At 32.1% G+C, this 14721-nt stretch overlaps 1 protein-coding gene across 2 annotated transcripts in view; it reads right to left on the minus strand.

The window, feature by feature from the left end:
• Positions 1-1486, minus strand: part of LOC149417182 (uncharacterized) — a 48672-nt gene extending 47186 nt beyond the window's left edge. For both annotated transcript variants that reach the window (XM_089639932.1, XM_089639931.1), the window contains exon 1: positions 1429-1486. The gene's annotated coding sequence lies outside the window, so the exon portion shown is untranslated. The remainder of the gene's footprint in view (positions 1-1428) is intronic.
• Positions 1487-14721: the final 13235 nt, after the last annotated feature.

Consider the following 14721-nt stretch of genomic DNA (forward strand, 5'->3'; position numbering starts at 1 on the left):
TTATTTCTCGGTGGCAATTTAATCAAAATTTCACAATATTCACATCTCCTCGACCTCTCAGAAATGTGGTGGAAGTTAGTGCTCCCTTGAATATAAATTGAGAGATAAAGACAGTTATCACCTAGTCGTTCCTTTGACAACGCATTGATAATTGACATAGGCTACACACTTCGTAAGCATATGAAGGACGATCAAAACAAGTTTGAGACATGTTTAGCATAATGATAAAATCACTGCAAGATTAATAAAAATATACGAGATGGATAAAATTCACACTCAACACGAAAGAAAAATGACAGCTTATAATATTGTTGACACTAAGAGCCCATTAGTTCATCTTTCATATTATTTATTGATAAAAATAGCTTATTTAAATATAATTATGTTATTGTTTTGTCATAATCAATGTGCTTAATCTACACAGAAGCTTTTTTTTAATCTAATGTTTACTCATAAAAATCCAAGATTTTGGTGTTTTAAGCTTCGAGTCAGACTAAGTAAAATGATTAATTAAATAAAGCAGGATCAATTAAAAAAACTACTATTATATTATAAGAATCAATCTAGGTCTCATATACACAATGATCGTTAACGTTAACAAAATTTTATTAAGATACGGTTATGTTAAGTATTTTTGAAATTTAAGATAACTTAGTCTTTAATAACTATTTTAATACAAACAAAAATTATCCGTGTTTCTCATGTGAACCATGATAAGATGAAGCATTTATAAATATATAGTACTTACCCAAGTCCAAAAGAGAATAAAAAATCACTTAATATTTTGACAAGAAAAGATTTGGTCTGCAATTACGCAACTGATTAAAATCGTACCGAAAATTAAAATTAGAATATTTGTGTTTTTAAATTTGTTTCTTTCGATTTGTAAATTGTAATGCACGTTTAGGCGAGTAAGGAATTGACTGAAACCGATAGGAAGCTGCCAGGTACTAGGTCCGTGTGAAGTTGGCGCTCGGAAGTGGTCTGTAGATATTACGTGCTGGGCGCGACGAGAAATCTTAATAAGAATGTATTGGCCCCGTGCGCCGCGCCGTAATGAAAGTAAAAGTAACTCGGTCCAGCAAAGTGAGCAACTTTCAACTTGGACTGCGCACCACGATTACGCCAGTGTCAACATTCAGTACCTATTCAATCAGCCAGATCACTTGTTGTAAACACTCACTTTGTCCAGGTGTACTCACTGATAACACTGTATTATTAAAGCAATTAATTATTAAAAATTAAATTATTATTATTATTCGTAGTTTATTAGCATCGATTACTATTACCAAATCGATTCCGACAGAATCGCAAGTGGTATTTATTTTTATTTTTAGGTTGAGTCGTATTATTGGATCATTATCGAACCTGTCAGACAGGCAAGGCCCGGGGCCAGTCGTTAGGGCTTGTATTACATTGGTGACTTACATCGATCTAGTGCGGTGGTAAGGAGAAATGTTATTTAGCGTCCGTTCTTCGATCGTGGAGGACTGCGAATGAGACTGTACCTGGCTAAGGCAGCTTACGAGGCTTCGCCCCCCACTTCGGAGCGCCAGAACAAAAAAAACTTAACCCCCACCCTGGGAAATACGTCAATGCATTCTGCTTGGTTTTTAGAGGGCTTTGGCGCTATCACTTCGGTAGTTTTCGGATTTATCGAAGGTGACGTATTCTCGCCTCTAATCACCTTATTAGTATTATATATTTTGCATCATATTAACTGAGCGGCACTAACAAAGAGTGAAATTTCGTTCATGGACTTTGTGATTCAATATTGTTGTAGGTTTATCTGACATCATTGGCAGTTTTACACAATGATACCAATATTTTGTCCTGTTTCTAGCGACGCTGTTCATGAGAATAATTTTTTTTAATATACGTATTAAAATTTTTAAATAACAACCATTTACGTATCGTAAGCGATTGTTTATTAGTTATATATAAAATTTAAAAACGTTTATTGGTAAGGCTGTATTGGTCCTAGAGGTTTGAGATAAGAAATGAGCGGCAAAACAAAAAATCATAATATTTAAAAATCCAAATTCATCAGAGTGGGGGCGAATATTAATATTCATCTTAATCTTTTACAAAGAGTAACCATCACATTTTTCAAAGTGATCGCCACTAGTTATATGTAGCATATATGTAAAAATATACAAACATTTTCTGATTTTTTTTTACATTTATCTACAACCTTCACTTTGCAAGAAATACATACACAGCCAGTACAATAAAACTTGGTCATTATTTATCTTCGATAACCGTCCTTTTTACACAGATTTTCAGAGCTTATTAAGGTCCACTTGTTTCGCAGAAATTCATGTGTGACTTGAAATGGTCATTAACCGCTCTTTGTTTTTTTTTACGTGTTAAAGGATCACGTTGATAAGTTTAACAACGCGATAAGTTTCTGCTTCTGCTTATAACAATTTGTTTAAAAGCTGAAATGAACTTAGAATCAGCATTTAACAGGGATATTTCAACAGTCAAAAAATAAAACAAAATTTCACTGAATGGCTATTTGATTGCAGCTTTATATTCCGGTCCTAAGTGATTTATTTGAATTTATTATTTAATAATGATATTCAATCTATTCCCCTTTCTACAAATTTAATAACGATCTACAGTCTATTTCTCTTTCCACAAATTAAAAACGACTCCCAGCTTATTCCCCTTTCTTCAAATTTAATAACGATCCCCAGTCTATTCCCATTTCCACAAATTTTAAAACGATCCCCAGCCTATTCCCCTTTCTATAAATTTAATAAAGAACCCCAGTATATTCCCTTTACACAAATTAAAAACGATCCCCAGCCTATTCCCCTTTCTACAAATTTAATAACGATCCCCAGTCTATTCCCCTTTCCACAAATTAAAAACGATCCTCAGTCTATTCCTCTTTTCACAAATTTAATAACGATCCACAGTCTATTCCCCTTTTCACAAATCAAAAACGATACCCAGTCAATTACCCTTTCCACAAATTTAATAACGATCCCCAGTCTATTTCTCTTCCCGAAAATTTAAATTCAAGGAATGGTCAAATAAACAAATCTATTAGCGTCGTCTCTGTACTTTAAATTTAACAAAAAAGGCCAAATAATATTATTGACTTAAATATATTATATCAAATGTATAAATAGGAAGTACCTATTTGATTTCAGCGTCTTGCTAAATTAATTATTACACATAAAAAAATTACCAAACACAAAAATATATCATTGAAGAAGTAGATAATACTAATAAATATAAACGAAACATGACACAGAACAAGACACAGAAAAATAAGAAGATAACGGTCTTAATAGAGAATCGAACCTTCGTCCATTGGTATGTAATTATTAAACGTCATTTTAATCTATCTTGTATTTCAAATTCAGAATTACTAATAATAAAATAAAATGAAGTTTGATCACTGTGTACTTGCATAATTTTTAATTTTAATTTTATTTATTTGCTATCAAATAATATTATTGAAAAAAAGGTAACAAATGTACATATGAAATAAAACTTTTCATAACAAAATGTCTTGAAATTGTTAGAAATGACAAAGAAAAAAATTAACAATATTATCTCGAAACCAATTTTTCCCATATTTTTGGTAGCTATCTTTTGAATAATTACAATGTTCTAAATAATTGGTTTGTAACTTAGATAGTGTCTCAGATAAACATATCCGATTTTTATTTATATGGGGTATCTATTATTTTACTACTTTCAATTATTTAAAAAAAAAAATAGAAAAAATGACAATTAATCATAAAGAATGTTCCAACGTGCTTTGTGAAGGTCTATCTGATATATTTATCACATTTCTTGGACAATTAACTCAAATAACAATGAAAATATTACTGTCGTAGCATCGGCGTTACGAAGGCACAAAAAACCTGATTATTTCATGTAAAATCATCGTTATTATCGTTGGTAAGTTGTGAAGTATGTTACGTTCGTTAGCGTGATAGACCTTAAGGTTCATTATTGCGTAATTCTATTAGTTGTTCAAGGTAAATTTGGGAAATTTATTCATTAAAATTGAATTAATTTTACATTTGATTGTTTCCCGCACGATAGCAATGTGAAATAAAATTAATTGATTTCGCCGATTGTATCTCCAAAGATTCAAATAATGTTGTTTGATAGATTGAGGGAATTATAAAAAAAGATAAAAAGTTGTGTAGTACTTAATTTTAAAGATGTGTTAAAAGTGTTTTGCCTTCGAAACGGAAGATAATTTTGATTACGTAAAAAAAGGCCCACCTTCAAAGAACAAAAACTAAAACCCACAAAAAACCCAGAAATTATCACAAATACATGTAAAGCATAATACCTGTGACAGACTAAGCTATAAGCCCGATATATTCTTGTGGCTTAGCTTATTTCAGCATATCGCTCGCTATGTATTCCCGTTGGTAGTGTATGGCGAGAGATATGCTGAAAAGGGCCAAGCCATGATGCGTGTAGCGTTATGTGACGCTTCCCTAAAGAATACAAGTAAAAAATAACAACTTTTCAGGAGAGCGATTTCAAATTTATAAATTGAGGATTGCGAAAATATTAGGCTTTTTATGAAAACGTTATCAGAAAACCTGTAAATTCATTTTTAAGGGCCTGCAATCGCGTTTTTAATCGTATTACGAACAAATTAAAGAGTTTTTAAGAAATAAGCAATATTTTTAACACTAATTTTTCTCCGTATGGTAACAGATGGTATGTGAAAAGTTACGTATTTCTTTAATCAATTTAGAGCCGCGTTTTCACAGATTTTTTTCAAAAACTCATTTAATTCCTTCTCACTAATAAAATTATAACCACCTATAATGTTGTTACCTACATTATGATTTCATTTTTTCGTATTAATGAAGTACATTTACTTTCATTGGCATTTTATTATTGATAATTTCATCCCATTCATTAGTGTGGGGTGAAGTAAAAATGTTTGGTAGACACTATCGTAGACATCACAGAAAGATGCTTGCATATAACGAAAGCAAGCAAATATTTATTTATTCATTTTCGGGTAATCGACAGTTTACATTTAATCAGTTTGTACATAATTATTATATAGTAAAATAAAACCAATTATGGATTTCCTGCTTTTGATTTTACCTCTACTGAGACAGCATAGTATGGAATAAGTAAATTAAATTTGTGAGAAAGGTTTATGAATTTAAAATTTAAATTTAATTTAAAATTTATACAAAAAAAAGATTATATAAGACGAAAAATTTACAAAACAATACATTTATAGCCATGGAGAGAAGTTGTAGATATAATTCAAATCATAATAGAGATATAAACAATAGAGACATAGACATTATTCACAAACCATCAGAGAAATATTCTTTTATGGACCTCTTGTATTTGGTAAGTTCGCAACTGAAAATATCAACCTTGGATAATACGCTATTGTAATTATTGTATAGTCTGTTCTGGCAAGAATTTTGCTTAGAGTTCGTTTTGCTTTCATCAATCCTGAACAAGGCACAAGAGCGTGTTGAACGCGCAGGTACATTGAATGGAATCTTGTTTAGCAACTCTGGGCATTGAATATTATTGTTAACTACTTTATTCAGGAATAGTGCGTCCTTATGATGCCTCCGTACACTCAGTTAATCAATTTTAAAGTATGAAGCTGCCTCTGCATAATTATTAAATCTTACAAATGACTTGTAACAGAGATATTTTATGAATTTGTTTTGAATTGCTTCGATTTTGTTTATGTGGATTTTGTAAAATGGAGACCAAACAACTGATGCAAACTCCAAATGACTTCGTACATAGGCAAAGTAGAGTTGCTTAATATATCTGCATATACGTTCGGTAGACACTATCCTAGACATCACAGGAAGATACTTGCACATAACGAAAGCAATCAAATACATCTGAATTTACGTTTGGTAGACACTATCCACCTCACAGGAAGATGCTTGCATATAACGAAAGCAATTAAATATATCTGCATATATGTTCGGTAGACACTATCCTAGACATTACAGGAAGATGCTTGCATAAAACGAAAGCAATTAAATATATCTGCATATATGTTCGGTAGACACTATCCTAGACATCACAGGAAGATACTTGCACATAACGAAAGCAATCAAATACATCTGAATTTACGTTTGGTAGACACTATCCACCTCACAGGAAGATGCTTGCATATAACGAAAGCAATTAAATATATCTGCATATATGTTCGGTAGACACTATCCTAGACATCACAGGAAGATGCTTGCATAAAACGAAAGCAATTAAATATATCTGCATACCACTATATACGTTTGGCAAGTGCGTGCAGCCGTAATGGCGCAACTTACATTGCTTGGCGTGAGATTATGCTGAGAGTGACATTTTAATTACTAAATTACTCACTTAAGTTTAATAATATTGTGTTATTAGCAATACTTATGTGTACATTAAAACATGCGTACTTTGCATATTCATTTTATTCTAATTTATCTAAAAATGTGTAAAGTTGATCGGATTGCTACAGTTTACAAAGTATACTCAGTGCAAATATATGACACAATACGAAACATGCATGGTTTTAAATAAAAAATATATTTTAAACTTTGGATTAACTACACCGCGATTTGTCGCCTTTGTGGGATACCTTTGAGCTTTGATTTTTTAGTAAATCGAATACCTAAGTAGTTGGAATTTTTGAGAGCAAAAAATATCGTTATAATCAGCTGTTTTATGTCTTTTCAAAATTTTCATACCTGGCTTCAAAAGTTTTTTTAAACTCTTTAGTTGATGAAGAAAATGGAAAAAATGTAAATACAAAATTTTTTTAAAATAAGTTTTTGTAAGGTTAACCAGTTTCTTTCTTGTTTCTCTGTGTATAATATTTTCAACATCCGTAGCAGAGTAAAGAAAAATGTTAACTTTTTTTTATTTATATAAAAGTATATTATGTTAGCACCTCGTTGCACTTTTGAAGTAATTCTTTATACACGTAATTCTTGTGTCTTGGTTTTCCGGGAGTAAAGTGCAAAAACTTTGGGAGGTGATTCTACATGATTGTAGAAGTAAAAAAGATAAATAACTTTTTAGAAAATCCGTTTTTCGCACACACAAATATTTTTTCAATGGAAGAATGTTATTTTCTACATACTAATAATTCAACAAGTACCTGTAAACTACCTTCAGATTTTGAATAATTATAATAATAACATGGCATTTATATAGCGCAGTTTAGTGTCATTTCACTTCAAGTGCGCTTTACTATAACAAACTTAAAAATGGTAATTCAGTATTAGTGGTTCTTAAAATTATTCCTACGGTGTGTCTTACCCAATTCCGATATAATATTATAACACTAAATATACTGTTTATAAAAAGTAACGACAAAACTTAGAATAACAATAACAGCAGGACAGGACAAAACAAGAATATTAAAACTAAAACATAATATAAAACAGGAGGCAGTTTGTGCTCAGAAATTGGAATGTTCTGAGCAGACATTTTAAAATGGTACAATAAGGAGGCAACCGAAACCAAACAATTACCAGAAGTTTTAGAATATGGCTTATTATAAAATATTGAAAAGAAGTTAAGATTTATGAATGATTTCGAAATAAGAAAAAATTTTTTTTTACTTGTATTCATGTAGAATCACCCCCCCGAATTTTTAGAATTTTACCCCTGGATACTCTGTATTCATTTTTATGAGACGTCAACATTGCAAAATTAAACATTTTATTGAGGTTTTAGTTACATAATATATGTTAACTGACGGGAAATGAACAGTCGTAATTCCTAACAATTCTATTTACCCCTTCTCCACTTCTCCAACCCAACAGTATTCACCAAAGGCTGTGGATGCCTGGATAGGACTCCAGGATCCGAGCAGATGAAACTTTAACAATTATAAATTTAAAAAATTACGTTACTGATCCTAGTGATACAGGAAAATACGTGGCATGACTTAAACAGAACTTCGGTTTAAATAAAATAACACATTAAAATGCTGTTCTCTAGTACTACTAAATTTTATACACTGATTTATAAAACGCATTAGATCTATAAGGATTATCACAAATATGTAGGTCATTATAGATTTAGCTGTCAGTTGCTCAGTGTAATTATTGCCCCATTGAAGTTTAATTTGTGAGACGTAACGTTTTCATTCTATGTTCTCAAAGCAGAATGTGAAGTGTTCTAGGAAATGTGTCAATACGACCAGATAATAATTGTAACTAATGAACTGTGAGAAGAATCAAAGATCATATTCCGCTCGATGTTATGATGAAAATTGTTTGTTTTTTAATTTAATTTCTAAGATTTCTATTACTTATGAATCTAGGTGTTTAGTATGAGGGTACAATTATCTTTTTGAAGTATTATATAACAGGCAAAAATGTTAATAATTGTTATGATGTAAGCAACTACCAACATACGAGTGTTTAAAAAAATGCTAAATTTTATATGTTTTCAACCAAACATTTTTTATGTGTGATTCATTGGTGTGTCGTTATTTTAGTCAGTAATTAAGACGTGCAAATAGAAAAACAACAAAATTTAACGATGAGAAGTTTGTCATCATAATTATAGGTATTAGAATTCATCTCGAAATGCTAGAGAAAAACAAGCTTCCATGAAACATGCTACCATTTTTTGATCTTAACGTATTGAATTTTGTTGCAATCTGATGTGACTTTAAGAGAATTAAAGTTGACTGGAAACTTGATTTAAATACAAAGTCGGTATTGCACACGAGGAACTGGAGAGTGAGAATGAAGGAACAGAGGCGTTTCCTAGGGGTGGCCAGGACTCTCCAAGGACTGTAGTGCCGATGATGAGGATGTATTATAAACTACTTAAATAATTACTTCAATTTATTATGTGCTTCTTTGAACAACACCACTGTTGATGTGTTGATTCTTGTTCAATTAATCACTAATCACCAATTAATTATCATAAAAACTTTAACATTTGTACATTGAACAGTAATGATCATCTCCAAACGTGCAATCAAATGAACTAAGATAACACAAATCCTTTCGAATTCCCTTTTTCACCTGTATTTTTGAGTTGCCTCATAATTAATGCGACAACAACTACAACAATAAAGGTTACGTTTTTTATGGTTAACAATATTTTTAATAAGCAGAATTAGCAGTGATTAGCCAAGGAATAAGGACAGTCTATCGACTATTCTTATCAGACCTGGTAAAAACGCTCTAAAAATGTATTAACATTAAATGATTACGAATGGGTGGTTAAGTGATAGAGTTTTTCGATACCATTTAAACGCGGAAAATTATAAGCACTTCAAGAAAAAGGGTTCAATGTTCAGTATAATACATCATTTGAGCCTGTAAATATGAATTTAACTGTAAAACACAACATGAGGCATCACATTACTTGTTTTGTATAAAATATTTTTATAATAGGATATTGCAATATGTGTCGTAACAGGGTAGTAAAACAAGCAAGTTATGGAACAAAATTAATACACTATCGAAACGTGGCACAAATTTTGCAATTAAGTAGTTTCTTTCAGGTAATGTTCCCGATTCGTATTCACAAATAACAACAACTGTTTCAATTACAGAGTACGATCTAAGATAATATCTAATAGCATGGAAAAATACTCATATCGTGAGAAAGTAATGTTACGATGGGATACATACGAATGTGTGTTTTACTTTATGCCTAATTATTACATTATTGTAGTTACATGATAATTACATTTAAAAAATGCGTTATGAACCGTCAACCTATAAAATAACATTTTTTATCTGAATATCAATTATATAAACTGGCTTCTAAGAAACTAGGGGTCTTGTATCAATACCTAGATCACAAGGCTGGGACACTGAATCAAATCAGCCTCCTAACTTGTAAGGGAACCTCCAAAAAATGTATTTTTAACTGTTTTTTTTTAAATAACTTAATAATTTTAAGGTTTTTTTATTAAATAAGAATAAATTGAAAAAAAATACAGTGTGTGGCATGCCTACGCACGACGGAAGTGAAACTTTTAGTATTCTTCTCTCTCTCTTTTCATTTCATTCTCTCTTTTTTTCTATCTATTGACATATTTATAAGTAGCATGTGATAAAAAAAATTAAAAGTTATAAAAATATGGGATTCGAACCCGGGTCCTGTATAACGAGTGTTGAACGCTCTGCCTCTAGACCGCGAGGAGAGGTATCTCGCGCGACGAGAACCGCGTATACAACGTGTACTCCTCAATTGACTTGTCCCGCGCAATTTTTTTTTTTCAAACACGGCAAATGAATAATATCACATAACGTCTCGTTAACGCTTTATATAGGGTCGAATCGAAGATATATCGGCAGTTTGAAGTCATATCTGTCGTTTTTCAAAATATTTCCGTATATTTGTCCGTTTTGGAAAAGATCTATCGTGTTTTAACAGTCTCATACCCGTATGGAGTCTAAATTTGAAAAACATTTCTAAATTTTGAAAAACTCACTTACGGCTGTGTTTTTTAATAAAAAAACTTGTAACGCACGTCTGCGAGGGTAATTAGTCGCGTTATCGGCCTTGATTAGTAATTTTAATGATTCAAAATAAAAATAATTAATCAAAATACCGAGCGACTCTACCGGCTCGATTCGTAAGCTATATTTCGACCAAAATATCATATAGTCAAAATATCTAAAAGTCACAGCACGAGAGCATTTTATCACTTTTCCTCGTATTAAAAAAATCACAAAAAGAAAAAAAAATAGTTAAAGCGGGGATCGAACCTCGGTTCTTCACGACGACAGTCGGGCGCTCTGCCTCTAGACCGCGAAGCTAAGTTTGGAGAGTGACCTAAACCAGGTATATAATATTAGCTAGGCTCCTATAGCGAAATGATCACGGTTTTTCGTGACGGTCATGAGTCGGTTTTACTCCGGTCCTCGAAAATGCATAACGCGCGTAAAGAAGTTTCACTTCAAAAATTAAAACGAAATATTTTGTAATATCCCATATAAGTTAGAAGGCTGATTTGAATGAGTATCTCGGCCTTTTGATCTAGGAGGATTTGCTTGTACAGGGCTAGCAAATTCGTCAATAGTATACAACTGCTAACCCTGTTCAACTCTAAAGCACGCACAACAATTTGGGAGGCGGGTTTAGGTACCGCTGCCCCGGGAACCATTTATTGGATAACTAACACCTCTTCCATAGGTCACCCGAAAGTGGGTCACTAAGTTTGGTGACTTAGCAGGGGTGCCCGGTTTCATCGTGTGATGTGTGTTCAGGATGCGCCTGACTACCAACTACGTGGCCTGCTAGATCTGGAGAGTCTGGTTTAGGGAGACCTTTTGACCTCTCCAACTGGTCCCTCACTCTGTAACTCCTGGACACGCCGATACCTAAATTCCTACCCACACCACATGCCTTTTTACTTTCCAGAACTTATTCTCCCTCCTTTCCGTAAAAAGACCCTCATCACAGCATCCCCGAAGATGAAGTAGGCCCTCAAGGAAACTATTTTCCTCAGGGACTCCTGTGTAGAGTTCATCCAAAAAAACCTATTGTATTTGGGAACCACCTCTGGGCTGGAGCCCCACAATACTTGATAAACCGACTTGACTAGCTTAGAGTTGATGTTGGCTACATGAAAACGGGTCGTTTCTTCGACTCGTTTCTGTGTAAGTCGGCTCGCATGTGGAACAAACTACCGGCTTCTATTTTTCATCCTTCATATAATGCGGGCCTCTTGAAGGTCCGCATTAATAAATCTCTTTCTAATAGATATTTTAGATATTTCTTTCTCTAGATATATTAATATTTAAATGAAACTGTTATACAGAAGGTCAGTCATTAATTATTATCTTGCGTAAGCGTTACTTTAAAAACTTTTGAATTTATGAAAAAACCTTTTATTTAGCACCAATTATTTTTAGATGACATCTCATTGACGAAAGTCTAGACCATTTTTTTTAATGCGGCACATGACCGTAGAATACCAAAATTTTTTGTACCACTTAACGTTTGATTAAAAGTAGAAATAAAATTTCCAAAGTTTTTAGTGGAAATTACAATAGGATCTCATTTTTCAATCTATTAAAATTTCACAAAATCTTGAAAATTAAACAGCTTTCCGAAATCCAATCGAGCTTCAACTTGATAGATATACTCTTTGTCTGCATTCTGTTTTTTGGTCGCAATCACATTTTGTATCCAAACTTCACAATATCCTCCCCCCAGATATAAGGCGAATAGAAATTTTGAATGATTACAAATCAAGAATAGAAATTTGGCAGAAACAGATTAATAAAAAAAACTCATTAAAAACGACAAAGAAAACTAATATAGCATAAATGAATAACTTAATAGTCCGCCCCAGCACAAGTCACCCTATTGAGGAGGACTATGAAATACAATTTACTATACATATTTTTACTATCATATTTTGTATGTAAAATTTTTAAATATTCACCATGAAAAAAAAAATATAAAAAAATTCACACACGCAGATATATACGCATTTCTCTGAAATTTCATTTAACATAACATGAGAAACGGTGTGATGGCTAGTTATTTAGTTAGTTAAAATTAATTATTAAAAACAATTCTTTTAAAACCATAAACATGTTTATCAGAACTTATGTTTAAAGAATTTAAAGTCTAAATATATTATACTTCTATCATGCTACATTAAAAATTTACAAAGATAATTTGCTAAATAAAAATGCACCTTCCGAAAACAATAGATTACTCGGACAAATGTCAATACTCCCAACTCCAAAATGTAAAAAAAAAACAAAAAACTAACTGACAGGTCATCCATACGATTTGGTAATGAACCTGCTGACGTTTCCACAAAAGCTTAACATTTTATCGCATTGAATATATCCACAGAGTAATGCTATTTAGAATGATTTATTTTTATGAGTTTGGTCACTCTGTATGGCATTGTACTTGTTGGAGCGTTTGCTAATACACCTGTAAGAGAAACTGACTCAGATTTTTTTTGATATTACACTCAAGTGAAATACTCAAAAGAACAAATGATTTCATGTCTTCTTGTGTGAAGGCTAACCAGATTACTTTAGTCACACAAAAGATTTATTCTTAAAATGAAAACATAAACCTTGTCAACTTTTTATAGACTTGTCTATTATTAACTTACAATATATCACATGTTAATACCCGTCTGACGTGGGAAAACATGTTTTCGGATAACATCGCTGAATCTGTTTAGTAAAAACTCAAGACAGTTTGTTTAACAGAATTTGAACAAATTTTCAATTTTCATTGATTGATTTTCAAGTTCTATTCAAGTTCCGTTATTATATCGTTAAGTGACAGTTGATTCATAGAACTGAAATAATAACAGAAATTTCACGAAACTTGAAAATTAATTAATTTTTCGTAATCTGTGAAACAACCCGTCCTTTGACTATTATCTTTCAAATGTGGTCTACATGACCATATTAGATCAAACGACGCACGTCTCTTAATTTTTAAAAATTATGAATACTGCACTAAATTTCCAGCCAGTGGCGGCTCGTGAATTTTGGATTACTACAGTACTAGTATTACAAAAATGGCATTATTGATGTTGTTGTAGCTGAACACGATTTTTTAATTTTTTTTCGAAAATCGATTTTTTTTATGAAGATTTTCAGGAAATCCGTGCGGCGCACAGCCAAATGAAATTTCCTGAAAATCTTCATAATAAAAATCAATTTTTCGAAAAAAAATGTTATCAGTGACAACAATATCAGAAATGCCATTTTTTTTAATATTAGCACTCTAGTACACCCAAAAGCTTCCACTGGTCCTAACTGCTGCCAACCGACTGGACCGAGTGAGACTATGGCATCCACAATTGTGGTATGCTGTGAGGCTCAAGGTAGTGGGAAGGGAAAGAAGATGAAGAAGAGGAATATGGGGGGGGGGGAATTACCTGACTATTTAGAACTAGTAACCAAACACATATAGCAACGATTCAATTCTGACTGGTGGTCTTAAACCATGAAAAGTTTATTCAGGGAACGTGCCGCAAGTATACAATATATTATTTTAAGTGAATAAATTGTGAAGTAGCACAAATTCATCCATTAATATTTACTTGCGCATGTCGGAATTCGTACCTGCGACCTTCGGATTGCTAGTCGAGAGACTTACCCCTTTACCACGGAGGACGTCTAGAACAATACACTAAAAATTGAAGAAAATAATTGATTGATTCAATATATTTACTCAAAATAATTTCCGAGAATCTCGATAGTACATTACGTACACCACGTTCTACACTATAATATAATATTGAAATAAATGTTTCCGATTCCTGTTGTTTAAGATGCCGTAACATGTTTCACCTTCAGCCCTCTAATCCAAATGTGTTGACAATACATTATATGATAAGATAAATCGTGCTGAAATAGACATTTGCACGGGTAATTTACACAGTTTCAGAAAAAATTATCCTGGTGTCCTGTGAAAAATGCAACAATTTAAAAATATATATTTTGCATCACTCGTGTGTGTCTCTTGTTTCTGTTTGTAAGTATTATGTGTAATTTGAGTGAGTTTTTATACTTTCATCATCTTATGTGAATATTAAGTATTCTTTGATTGAGTAGATATTAGTAATTTTATATACCTTTCGTATCTGAGTTTTTAAAATGGTATTATTATTTCGTAAGTGAGAAAATCTATAAGAAGCCAGTTAATAAATATATAACAACTATTACAATGAAGTGGAAAATATGTTTGTTTTTAGTTTCAGAGTTCAATTATCTC

The sequence above is a fragment of the Hesperophylax consimilis genome, chromosome 15 (assembly GCF_061612785.1).
Source record: "Hesperophylax consimilis isolate HC1 chromosome 15, BYU_Hcon_1.0, whole genome shotgun sequence".
NCBI lineage: Eukaryota > Metazoa > Arthropoda > Insecta > Trichoptera > Limnephilidae > Hesperophylax > Hesperophylax consimilis.